We start from the raw sequence: 12,573 nt of genomic DNA on the forward strand, positions 1-12,573 counted from the left end.
TTGATGGCCAAAGAGAAGACTGCTTCTCCTAGCACCCCTTGGTATGCAGAGCCGGCGGACCCAGGGGAAGAAATGGACCAAATAGACATTTGCTTAAGACCAAGAGACATCCTAAGGGAAGAGGAATTGAGAACCTTTCTTTTGAGTCCAAAATTATTAGACACTCTTTAAAAGTCTGAGGAGGTTATTACTGGATTGCAGTCTGAGTTTCAAGCCAGGCTGAGAAGTCAGGGGGTGAGGGCTTAGGTGGGAAGACCTTTGGGATCCTCCATACGGATGCAGCAGTCATGCTTTGAGGGCAATGGCCAAACCTGTGAGTTTAAACTGAATACACTGCAACCTTGGGAAACCAAGGTGGCATCTTGGCCAAGACTGAAGGGGGCATTATTAGAGCAAGGAACAGGGAAATACTTTGGGTGATGTGTGGTCAGTTATCTATATTTAACTCTAGAGTCAGCGACAGAAGCAATGGCAGCCAGGAGCCCTGGTCACTGATTAGTGGGTCAGATCACCCAGCTCTCACTTTGCTGGAAATTTAGCAGCAGGATTTGTCAGCTGGAATGAATAGGTCCCCAAGGTTCTTGGGCACTGTGAGGAAGTTGGGAGAGGGCACTTAAGCATGAATGATTAGATTTCCTCCTAATCTAGACAACTCGGGGTGCCAGTGATTAACTGAGCATAATAAAAGAGGTCAGACCCACTTGTGCCCTGAGCTAACGAAAGGGACCATATCGGTTATACATCCACATTTCTTTATTGTGGACAGTTCACTGCTCAAGCATATCATGCGCCTACTTCCTTTTCCCTACTTCACTCCCAATATATTTAGGATGTACTTTCATTCCAAATTTACGACAAGATTTCTCATTATATAATTCTGATTCCATAAAGATGATAATCATTAATTTTAGGTATTAATTGAATGCTTTCTAGAACTTGTGCGCAGTTAATTAGGTAAGGTTTCAAAATTGAGGTACTTACAATTTAATTTCTTGTGTATGCTTTAGGAATCCATTAAGTCCTATGAATCTAATAAGAGCATTGTAATGTAGGTGAAACTGGTATTATTATTTCATTTTACAGATGGGGAAATTGAGGCTTAGAGGTCGACTTGTTCAAGGACAAAGGAGCTGGGAAGTAGCATTGCTGGGATTGAAATTCAGGTTTTTCCTTCGAAGGCCAGTGTTCTTTATGCTTCCTTCTCCTGGTTATTTTCCTTTCCCTTCATCCTGAAGAATATCTTTTGAGATCACTTCCATCCGCTTGGTAAAGAGGTGGAAGGTTAAGGAAAGGAAAAGATTAGAGGATGTAAATGAACTAATAGGGAAGTTCTCTAACATCCTCCGGGTCTCTCTTCAAATGAATTCATCGCGGCCACTGCTCCACGGCCACTCTCTAGATTTTGTCATCTTCCCGAACTTCTCCATTTCATGGCATTCAACTTAGTAATCCATTTCTTTGACCACAGCCTTCCGCTTCCTTCCTCTTCAGCAACTCTCTATCTACCATGTCAGCTCTACATCTACGTCAACTCCTCCAGCACCCTCACTTTTTACCTGACTTCCTTTCCTTCCTAGACTCACTTCTCACCACCGTACCGATTCTCCATTTCTCTGATTTTGTCTCCTCACTCGCCAGTGCCTAAATCATCTGATCATCCCCCTTATTCTTGATCACTCCTAGACGATCAGGATTTCTGGAAGTCTCGCTCCCCTTGTTGACGATGCCAGCAATCCTTTCATATATCCCTAGTTATTTCTTTCTGCTATACTCCACAGTGGCATTCCACACCTTCACCATTCCCTTTCATCTCTCGCTCTAGCCTCAGGCTTCAGCACTCTTGGGAGACAATATATTCCCCATTAAAAGCAGGGACTATGACATTCCCTCAATGCTCACCCCCATGCCCATATCAAAACTTAAATCCATCTTCATGTTATTGAATCTCTTCTCTCTTGCTTTAGAAGAAGAGCCGATTCCTCTTATTGAGGATCACTGATCAATTTATATCCTTAATCTCCTACAGCCTTTTCCAGAACCTGGCATTCTCCATTAATTCCATGCCTCTTCTATCTCCCTCTTGCCACTTTTCCTTTCCCTTCTTCCAATCAACATGCTCAAGTCTTCTTCATTGTTAAAAAAAAAAAAAGTATTTCCTATAACCCCATCTTCCCTCAAGCAGTTATTCCCTTCTCTCTTTCTTTTCTTTCATGGGAAAACTTATTGAAATTCTTGAATAATTAATGTTTACTTGTGGTCTCTACATTCATACCCACAACTAATCCCTTAATTTGCTGCTGTGTACTTTCTACATCCATCACTCAACTGAATTTTGTATGGTCTCTTTAGTGACCTTCTCATTGCTTAATGTAAAAAATTCTTCGTAACTTGATCTAATGTGAAATTACTGCCTAGTTAACACTGTCACCACTCCTTCTTTCAGAAAATCCTGTCCTCTATTGTGTCTGGGGCTCTGTTCTTTTCTCAATTACTCTCTGCTTCTTCTTTTTTACACTATATCCACTGATTTCTGTGTTCATTCCTAAATACTGGTCTTCTCTAAGGATTCACACTTTTGCTCTCACTGGTCACAAGAATTTGCAAACTGGTGGCCCATCCCTTTGGATGAAGCACATTATCACAGGTTTACCAGAGACTATCTTTCCCTTTTCTCCCCCACAATCTCTCCACTATCTATTGCTTGGCTCATTTTACTCTATTATCTGTCTGGTCCCTGTTATAATAGAATTTTTATCCTAGGTCTATACTCTTTTTCTTATGTACTCCCACATTTAAACTCTTATTATCCAGTAAATTACTCTTTAGATGAGCTCTAGACTGGTGTTTCCATCTATCCACTGGGCCTTTATACCTGGACACCACTCAACTTCAAGAAATTCATCCTTTTTTGATTGTATTTCTCCTTTTCCCACCTCTCTTCTTTCTTTCTTTATTTTCATCTTTCAACCTAGATATAATAAACCCCTGTGGCAGATGAAAATTTCTACCTAAGAGGGCTTTGAGGAATCAGGTTGGTTGGAAGATGTAGTATAGGACTGATGTTTAAGTTGCATTTTCATGAAGAAGAACATTATTATTAGTTTATTCATTTAAGGATCACTTTAGGTGGAGGAATCTATGGAGAATTTTTGAGGAGGGTTTTTAAAGTTCTCCAAACCATCCCTTGATGTTCTTACTGTGTGTGCCTACCCTGCCAGGTACCATGCTGAGTGTAAGGAATGCAGATAAGTCCTGATCCACAGTCCCTGGTCTCATCACGCTACTCTCAGATCTGTTTCTTCTACTGAGAATTCAGATGCCTACTTACCCTGATGGCCAAGCTAGAAAGCAGAGATCCAGTTTTAGATTTTTCTCCCCATGTCCTTTCACATCCAGTTTATCACTAAGATCTGTCCCCTGCACTTTCGAAGTGTCTCATGTATTCATTTCCTCTTCCTCATCCCAAATGACCCTGTCTTGATCTGAGTTCTGTTAAAACATTTGAATGTGATTTCTTGCAAGAGAAGCTCTACCATCCAGTTCATCTTTTGTACTGATGGAAAGTTTATCTATCCCAAACCACCAATTTGATTTGCTAAAGATGTTCCAGTAGCTCTCTCTGTCTACTTTTTGGAGCCGAACTTTTTAGTATGGCCATCAAGAGGCTTGACTTGGGTCTAGCATACCATTTAGGCTATATATCACTCAGGAATCACTCTTTTAAAATACCCTTGACTGTAGTAACACCAACTGGCTCATCTTTCCCGGAACATGGCTCTTGAATGCATGGTTTCTTTTTTCTGGAAAGATAGCTGGACCTTCTCCAAGAAGTCTTTCCAAACACACAATCCTTTGTCTTCCCTTAAAATTCTGCACTTTCCTGTTTACAATACTTGATTGCACTCTGTATTTTAAAGGTTAGTAATGTGTACTTCTTCACTGTATTATAAATGAGTATAGGCCAGATCTACCTATTCTTCTTTGACTCTATCTCAGCACCTAGGACAGGGCTAACATTTATTCATTCATTTATTCACCATTCATTTATTTTTTCACTTAACAAGCAGTAATTAATTACTTAATTACTAGACATGAGCTCTATACTAGGCATATATTTGCTGAATGAATGAATTGAGAGCCTGGGAGTGGTTAGATCTCAGCTAAATAAAGGGGTCAAAATCTGAAAAAAAAATCTGGCTCCTGATTTTTGACTGTGGTTTGACTGTGTCTGAGCTGCACTGAGCATCCACCCAATAAAAACTTACCCTTCTCACTGACTCACTGTAATATCTTGGCTCAGTAGTTGGCTACCTTGGGTCCTACTCTGCAGAAGGGAAATGATAAATCTCTGAATCTCTTTATAATTCTGAATTTCATTTGTTCCTTCACTTCTTCACTGTCAAGGCAGCTGCAAAGGAAGGAAATACCTCAGTTTTGGAAATTCCCCCTTGGAAGGGACACCAGACTTCAGGCTCACAGCCAAGCATTTGCATTATTTTACTTCATAGTCATAACAGTCTTGTAGAACAAGCAGGTCAGGGACAATCATGCCATCATATAGAGAGGTCAAATGACCTGCCCAAGGTTAAATGCAAGAAGGTGATGGAGCAAGGATTGGAAAGCAGGTGTTCTGCATCTACAACCAGCCCCGTTTGAACTTTCCAATATTGCTTTGCCATGTTACTTGGCAAGAAAGTGTTGTCCAGACACCCAGATATGAAACCCAGTAAGGTCTGCAGTAAGGTCTGCTCTCACATGTCGGCCAAAACCACATCCTCTTCCCTCCTGCTTCTCAAATGTGTTTTGCAATGTAATTCTTATCTTCGCTGCTCTGGGCCAAATATCCAGACTCTGGTTCCCTTTCTGAACATCAGCTTTTGCTGTTCATTTTTCCTTAGAGTCGGTTTTCTAGTTCTCCATTTTTCTCCTTTCATTTCATTTTTATCTCTGGGGATTTGTCATCATCTAAACTGGCAGTTTCAATTACATCAGACATCCCATTTTGAAGGATGATACCAGTTTTCCAGGAGTGATATTAGTTTCTAGGCCTTCTAGGAAAAAGATAGTCAGAAATAGAGCCTTTCTCTGCCCTATTATTTGCATTTTGCAAAGCAAACAGGTCTTCCACCTTGCTGAGGGCTGTGGGATTCTTAGCCACACCCTTGGGGGAAATCAAGAGGCAACTCTGACTCTAGACCCTCACTTTTTGCTTGTGGTCTTTTCCCCATGCTGACTAGAGATCAGGGTTCCTAATACACTATCAGCTTAAGAGACTACCCTTCCACCAGTGGGTTTAGCCACAGGTAAAAAGGTCAGTTGACACATGCATTGGATGTCTAGGTTGAGAATGAGAAGGCATGGAAGAGACAATGGCACCCAAGCCACCTTTTGCAGATTGGAGATCTTGAAGCATAGAGAAGGCAGAGACTTGTTCAAAGTCACACAGCAAATTAGTGACCAGGGCTAGGACTGAAATTTAGGTCTCTGACTCCTTTTCTGGAAAGGAGTCTTTCCTCTACCACAAGGTTCTTGGAGTACCAGGTGCCTCTGGTAAGGGATTTGCAGAATCTTCAAGCATGAATTCTGGATAAATCTCTTGCAGTCACTCCTACTCATACCTTTAAAATTGAAGACGTTGCCTGGAGAATGTCATATCTCTGGGTTACACGCTGGCCACAGAGCTCTTTATAGACCCGATTTCAGCCATCTGAAGCATTAGTGAGGGAAAATGAGGCATGGGCATGTTAACTGTTGGTCATTCATATTTCTGTTCCAAAGCTACAGGGACACTTGCTTGTGCCCACAATGTGGAGAACTCTCAAAGGCCAGTTCCCAAAGAAGAGCCATCCTCAGGGTGCCTTTTCCATTATTGCATTAAAGGTATGTTTCATTTTCTAGTTGATCAAGTTGCATATTTTCTCTCATGTCTGGTTTCTACCCAGCCTGCTGTAATAGGTACTCTATTTTCCCATTTTATAGTTGAGAACCTAAGGTTCAGAGAAGTTAAGCACCTTGGCCAGGGACACATGGATAGCAAACAGCAGACGCAAATCTCTCTAACTTTGGGGGTTTTTGCTATACTGCTCTCATACACAAACTCATAATCATTAAAGTTATCTGTAATAAGCATCTCCAACAGTTTTGCCTCTTTAGATCCTTACAACAATCTTGTGGATTCACCCTCATTGAGATTCAGTGATTAAGTAACTGAACGGGATCACACATTTAGATCACCTTTCACTGCCCAGCCATTCCTGCCATGCCTCCCATGCCCAGGTCCCACAAAGAAATCCCCAGCTACGCCCCAGGGAATCCTACAGGCAGATGGCCAAGGCCAGAACAGTGATCAGGATCCTGCTTCCTGCCCAGAGGTCTCTCTATCTTCACTGACACCATCTGGCCCTTTCAAAGAGAAGAGGGATTTCTAGTCTGAGCAGACTGAAGTTTTCTGTCACCCTCATTATTCAGTACCTCTACTTTCCCTAGAAGGAAACTAAGACAGATGAGATAACCAATGTTGATCAGACAGCAGTGACAATCTGAGAGAAAGATTTTATTCATTTATTTATTCATTCATTTATTCACTCACTCACTTGTTCTTCCTCTCATCCTTTAACATAGTTTTATCAAAGGTCTATTCTGCGTAAGACAATATGCTATCTGCTTGCAACACCCAGGAACTGATAAAACATGGTACATGATTTCAAGGAGTTGAATTTTGGTTCAGCAGATTGAATAGAAAACTGGAAGTCATCCTTACACTCTAACTCCAGCCCCCTCCTCAGCATCCTAACTAACATTACTCTTTTTCGGATTCTTAAGACACTTTTCCTGGAAGTTTCAAGGCTACCAGCTGGGCTCTTAGCCCATGGTCTCACATGTTTAATACATCCTTTACTCTGATGCCAAAAGCCTGAAATGCCAATCCAGTTGGTCTCTTCCCTACTGAGAATCCTTCTGTGGTTCCCTTTTGTCCTCAGGATGAACTCCAGGTCCCTCAGTGTACCCACGTGGAGCTTGGCCCTTCTCTCTCCAGTTTCAACTCTCCTTTCTCACCTCAGGTACCCTGGCTCCAGAAAGGCCAAGCTTTTTTCTTTCCTCCCCTCTACAAGGGCAAACTTCTGAGTCTTTTCACAAGTTGTTTCCTTTTCTTGGAGGATCTTGCTTGTCTTCTTTACCAGATCGACTTCTACTCATACTGCAAAACCAAGCTCAGAGGCCCTTTCCTCCCGGAAACCAAGGCTGGAAAAGATGCCTTTCGTTTACATTTCTACAGCATCGATATTAAACCTAAACAAGTGTTTGTCTACACTATTGCAATTATTGGTCTTACTTGTGTCCTCTATTTATCTAGGAGTTCCTGGATTCCTAATACATGGATGATGTCTGGACCAAGAAAGTGCTTAATCATGTTCTACTGAATGAATGTAGGAGGAATTGCAACAAGTAGAGCTATTTAGCCTCTTTGCTACACAGCAGCTTGCAAAATGCAGCCAACTTGGTCCACCCTTGTGGGTAGCTGGAGGTCAGAAGGAAGGAATGTCTGTGCTTGATTTTCTGTACAACGAGGGGTCACATTCAAGCCCACAGATGCTGCAAAAAAGCAGGAGCAGTTGTTTGTCATTATAACTGGGAAAGTCCACATGCTTTCTTGTGGCTTTTCTTTGTAATATAGGTTCTTGGATTAGTTTTAAGAGGAAAATAATAAGCACTTTAAGCTGTTTAACCTTTCTCTCTTGCTAGCCAGCATTTCTTTCTCTTTGCTTCATGGTCAGGATTTCAGGCCAAAATCTTTCTGCTCTCCCCACTCAAGGCAAACTGACAAAGCTGGAGCTTGGAGAACTAGCCTTGCACATAGGTGCCTTACTGAACCAAGGAACTTAGGTCCATGCACCAGCCAAATTTTAAGTCTCTTGGAATCTGCAGAGACCCACTTTACTCCTCAATCAGCTTCCCTCGTTGTTGTCCTGCTATGGATTTATTCTCATTTCAGGGAACTGCTGGTGATAAGAGTAGAGGAAAGACAGTTATCACAAGATCTACCGTTTTAAAAAACCTACAATATGTGGGATGTTGCTGCTGAACATGTTACATATTAATTCACAAAAATAATTAGAACTTACCGTGGGACAGAGACTAGGTATACATTAACTCATGAAACAGGCATGGCTCCTGTCTTGCTGAAGCTCACTTTTAATTCTCCCAATCGCTTTATGAACTAAGAGATATTACTCATCCCTGACCTTTTGCAAATGAGAACACTGAGGTCTGAGGAGGTAAAGCAACTTGTTAAAATTCATACAGTCAGCTGAAATCAAAACTAAAATTAGAGTCTAGGACTTCTGACTTCTTTATGTGTGGTCTTTCTGTGACACGATTTTAATAAGTGGCACCCGTGTTCTCTCCATCTAGCCTTCTGACACTGGTGCAGACCTGTCTGGGCACATCATCCTGACTCAGACATGCCACATATACAGCAGAAGCAGCTGGTCACCGTAATCCAGAGTCTCACGTATGCTTCTGCCTGCTTTTGACCAACCTAGGTCTCTCACCTGACTGATGAACTCAGCTCTTGCCAGCCAACCAATGACTACAAAGACTTTGCCTGCCAACCCCAGCTCTCCTCTCTTCAACTTCATCTTCCAGAGCCCAGACTTGGTGTTGCATAGGGTGACCCGATCAGCAAATTTCGGTCTTTTAGTCTTTTTTTTTTTTTTTTTTAACATACTTACTTGTTGAATGAATGAATGGGCAGAGTTAAAGAGATGGAGTCCATCCTAAGGGTGCATGACACCATGAGAGCTGGGATTTGAGGGTTCATTAAAAATCTCTGGGATCCAAACTCCTCATCCACCAGCTGGTCTTAAGGGCCTGGAATTCTCAATGTTATGGTGTGTCTTTCAGCTAAAACAAGTCCCCAGTTTTGGCATTCTACCTTTGAGATTTTTCACAAGTCTCTGTAACACTGTTCTCTTATGTTGTATACTTAGTGATTTTCTTTAAAGTGACATTTTTTTTTTTTACATAAATCAATTCATTTTGAAAGGTAACATTTTATAACTGCTATAACTTTAAAACCAATAATACTTGCTAAAATACAATCAAAACAAACATTGTTTTTCAGTTTGAACTTAATGCAGCTGCCTGTCTGATGCTATGAACCCTGAGTTCACTCTCTCTTGTTGGAGGAGAGAGAGAGAGAGAGAGAAGAGACAGAAAGAAGGGGGCTGAGATTGGCAAGTACTAAAGACTTCTCCTGATTGAATCTGAAAGATTAAAAATTGACTGAAAAAGAAATGCCTTTCTCTTCTAACAATTCATTGTTGTTTAATGTTCTGGTCTACTATAAAAATGAACCAGGGTATCACACCTTATACATTTATACTATGGGACAGTTAACGGAGTTACTCTCACTTATTAACACACTGTGGGGCTCAGTGGAGCAGACACCCTGACAATGAGGCCTCTGAGGACTGACACATTTTGCTGAGGGCAGGTAAGGTACAGCAGATGACCTGGGCAAGTGGCCTAGGCAGAGTTTAAGAGAAAGTGGACTGAAGGCCGAGTGTTCTTGGAGTTCTGGGGTCATGATAATAGGTGATAGGGAGTCCCCAAGAAAAAGATGGCTCACATCTGTTCTGTCCAGCTGTGGCTCTGGAAACTCCCTAGGGAATTGGTGGAGAGAGAATTGACTGTTATCTCCTAGAAGAACTTGAAGAAAGAGAAGTCTTGTTGGAGGCCCTCTGGGTGGCGGGGCCGAGGTCCTCGTGTGAGCCTGGGGAAAGGCCCTGAGGTTGGAGGACTTCCTCTTATGAGGGCGGCAGCCCTTATGTGCTGCCCATTTCACAAAAGAGAAGAGAAACTTCTCAGAAAACCAAACGAGATGTGCTGAGGGTAGGGCAGAAGAGGCGATGAAAGGATACTGTGGGCAGTGAGTAGAGTAAGGGTCAGCATCCGGGGTAGGGAGAGGAGACACCAGCACTCATTGACAGGACCTCACCTTCCAGGCACAGAGGTGGGGATCTGATGAGCAGTGGCTCCTGTAAACCTCATAGTTTAATCATCTCTAGTTAATATGTGAAGTAATAGAGACCCAGAGACGCTAATTGTTGATGGAGACTGCAAAGCTGAGAGAGGTAGAGCCAGGAGGCAAACCTTGATCTTCTGATTCCAAGCCGGGAGTGTAGACCAGCCTGGTTGCCCTCATGGCCTGGCATCCCTCTGGTGAATAAATGAAGCATGCGAAAGGCATGGCTGTGGCCTCGAACAATTTGAGTTCACAAGTCAACCCTATTCTCTAGACCTCCTGCTCTGCACACACTTTTATTCATCTACATCCATAATTCTGTGAAGTCACTCCTTTTCCCCTTTCAGGAGCATGGAAAGAAAGTGTAAGTGCTGCTCATATGCTTAAGCCACTTCGGCCTCCCTCTTATTCTCACAAGTGTAGAGCTCACTGGATCGCCAGCAATGGCTTCATCTACTCCCCTGTGTGGGGAGATGTCCCAAAGGATGGGGGCCCAGATGGATACAGGGTGGGAGAAAGGAGAAGAGAGTGTGGCTGGCCAGCTGCTGGGCAGCTCTACAATTTGGCTTGGAAAGAGGCTCCAGTGGTGTCCTGCCTCAGAGTTCAGAGTACAGGCCTGTTAATGGGGTTTAGTCTCTCTTTGGGGACAATCAACACAACTGGGACTTTCCTAACATCAGGATATGGGAGAAAATTCCAGACTCTCTCTTGAAGGCTCAGAGCATGAAAAGAATCTAGCCCTGTGGAAATGGGCCTGCAGGGGAGGTGGGAGGGGCACATTGGAAGAATCAGGCTCGGATGTCTGGCCCCAGCTTTTTTGGTAATGAGTGAGGAGTGGGATGCAGGACAGGGAGTATAGGAAGAGTTGTTGTAGCTGTCACCCTCAGTCACCAGCTCTGTGGGGATGATGGGTGTGTGGATAAGTGTGGCCCTAGTGTTACCTCCTTTGTCCCCTTGGCTTGCCTTATGTCCCCCTGCAGAGAGCCTAACGAAGGATGTTTGTAAGAAATGACCTAAGAAGAGAAAGTCCTATCACACTGGTCCCATGACCTTCCCAGGGAAATCCCCTCCCCATATTTCCTGTCTCTCCAGTGACAGCACGCAATGTGCAGTGTGCAGAAGCTGGAGTCCAGGGGCCTCTGATCATAGACACAGAGCATGTTCTTTACTAAGATAGGGCTGTAAGAATGTTGGCACCAGTTCCCAGGGCAGGGTGAGTGGGTGAGTGAGGTGAGTGTGTGTGTGTGTGTGTGTGTGTGTGTGTGTGTGCATGCGTGAGAGAGAGAGAGAGAGAGAGATAGAGAGAGAGAGAGAGATGACACATGGCTACAATCTTGAGCAGGGGGTCTCTGAATCTCGTTAGGAAACAGAGGGAATGAGCAAAAATGTAGGGGGCCTAGGAAGCAGGAGAACCACAGCCCCTGGGAGCCAGGCCAGCAGTCCCCAGGCCAGTCCAGAGGGGAGGGCACCATATAGTCATGACAGCCCTGCATGGGTAACTGAAAGGATTCTCGTTCCAAGGAGGGGGCAAGATGCCATTGTGAGGTCGTGTGCAGAGTCTGTCATCACCAGGCACACATGGGGTCTTTCCAAGTCAATGTTTCCCATCCTACCTGGGGAGGGATAATGAGCTAGACTCAGACACCAGTGCTTGGAACGTGGCTAGGAGATGCAAAAGAGACATAAGGAAGGGAAGAAATGAGGATGATTTGCTTTTTTTTTACTCCTCCTGATACTGCAAGAAATCCATTTTGCAGACCATGAAAGTGAAACTTGTTCAACAAGGGTATTTACTGTTGTTATTGTTCAAGTTTGCACAGATTCAGGGTCAGAATGTTGTTCCATACAAGCTGGAGTATCTGTCATAAGGCAGTTGTCACCTTTGTGTGTGCGTGTGTGTGTGTGTGTGTGTGTGTGGTGGAAGGGAGAATAAGAGAAAAGATAAAACACATTCATTAATACCTGCCACCTGGGACGGGATGTGAATAGTGGCACAAGGGAAGAGCTGAGTTCCATGTGTTCTGAAGTGGGAAACTCATGTTTACTTGCAGGGATTAATGCATGCTGGAGAAATATGCCCACTGCGGTAGGAAGGAAGGCCATGACATAGAACACACTAAAACACACTGAGAATCTCTCTCCTTCCCTAAACATGTCTCCAGACTGTCAGCACCTGAGAGGATCTGGGACATAGGCACAGCTACTCTCATGCTTCCCAGAATACCTCTCAGTGCAGACCAGGACTTCTAAACATAGAACTGAATTGGACCACAGAGATCAGAGCTAAGGCTTTAAGATGAGAGAATTGACCCAAAAGGTATCTAATTTGCTTGTGTTCACTTGGTCGCATTTCAATTCAATATTGGTTTAGTGAGTCTCTACACAATATTTGTCACTGTGTTGGGCTCTGGAAGAAGGTGAAATATTAGCTAAGGGATAAAAAGAAAAGAGAACAAGTTGAGATGTGGAGGGTTTTGGATGAAAAGAAGAGAAGACAGTGGGACTCAACTTTACTGAGCTATGTCATATTAGGTGTTGGCATTTTA

The 12,573-nt window shown here is 43.2% G+C and overlaps 1 long non-coding RNA gene across 1 annotated transcript in view; it reads left to right on the top strand.

The window, feature by feature from the left end:
- LOC120620908 (uncharacterized) overlaps positions 1–12,573 on the top strand; it is a 28,897-nt gene that overhangs the window by 4,766 nt on the left and 11,558 nt on the right. The window contains exon 2 of the long non-coding RNA XR_005658026.1: positions 5,779–5,880. This is a non-coding gene — a long non-coding RNA (uncharacterized LOC120620908). The remainder of the gene's footprint in view (positions 1–5,778; positions 5,881–12,573) is intronic.

Source organism: Pteropus medius, unplaced genomic scaffold (assembly GCF_902729225.1).
Source record: "Pteropus medius unplaced genomic scaffold, Ma_sr-lr_union100, whole genome shotgun sequence".
In the NCBI taxonomy this organism is placed as follows: domain Eukaryota; kingdom Metazoa; phylum Chordata; class Mammalia; order Chiroptera; family Pteropodidae; genus Pteropus; species Pteropus medius.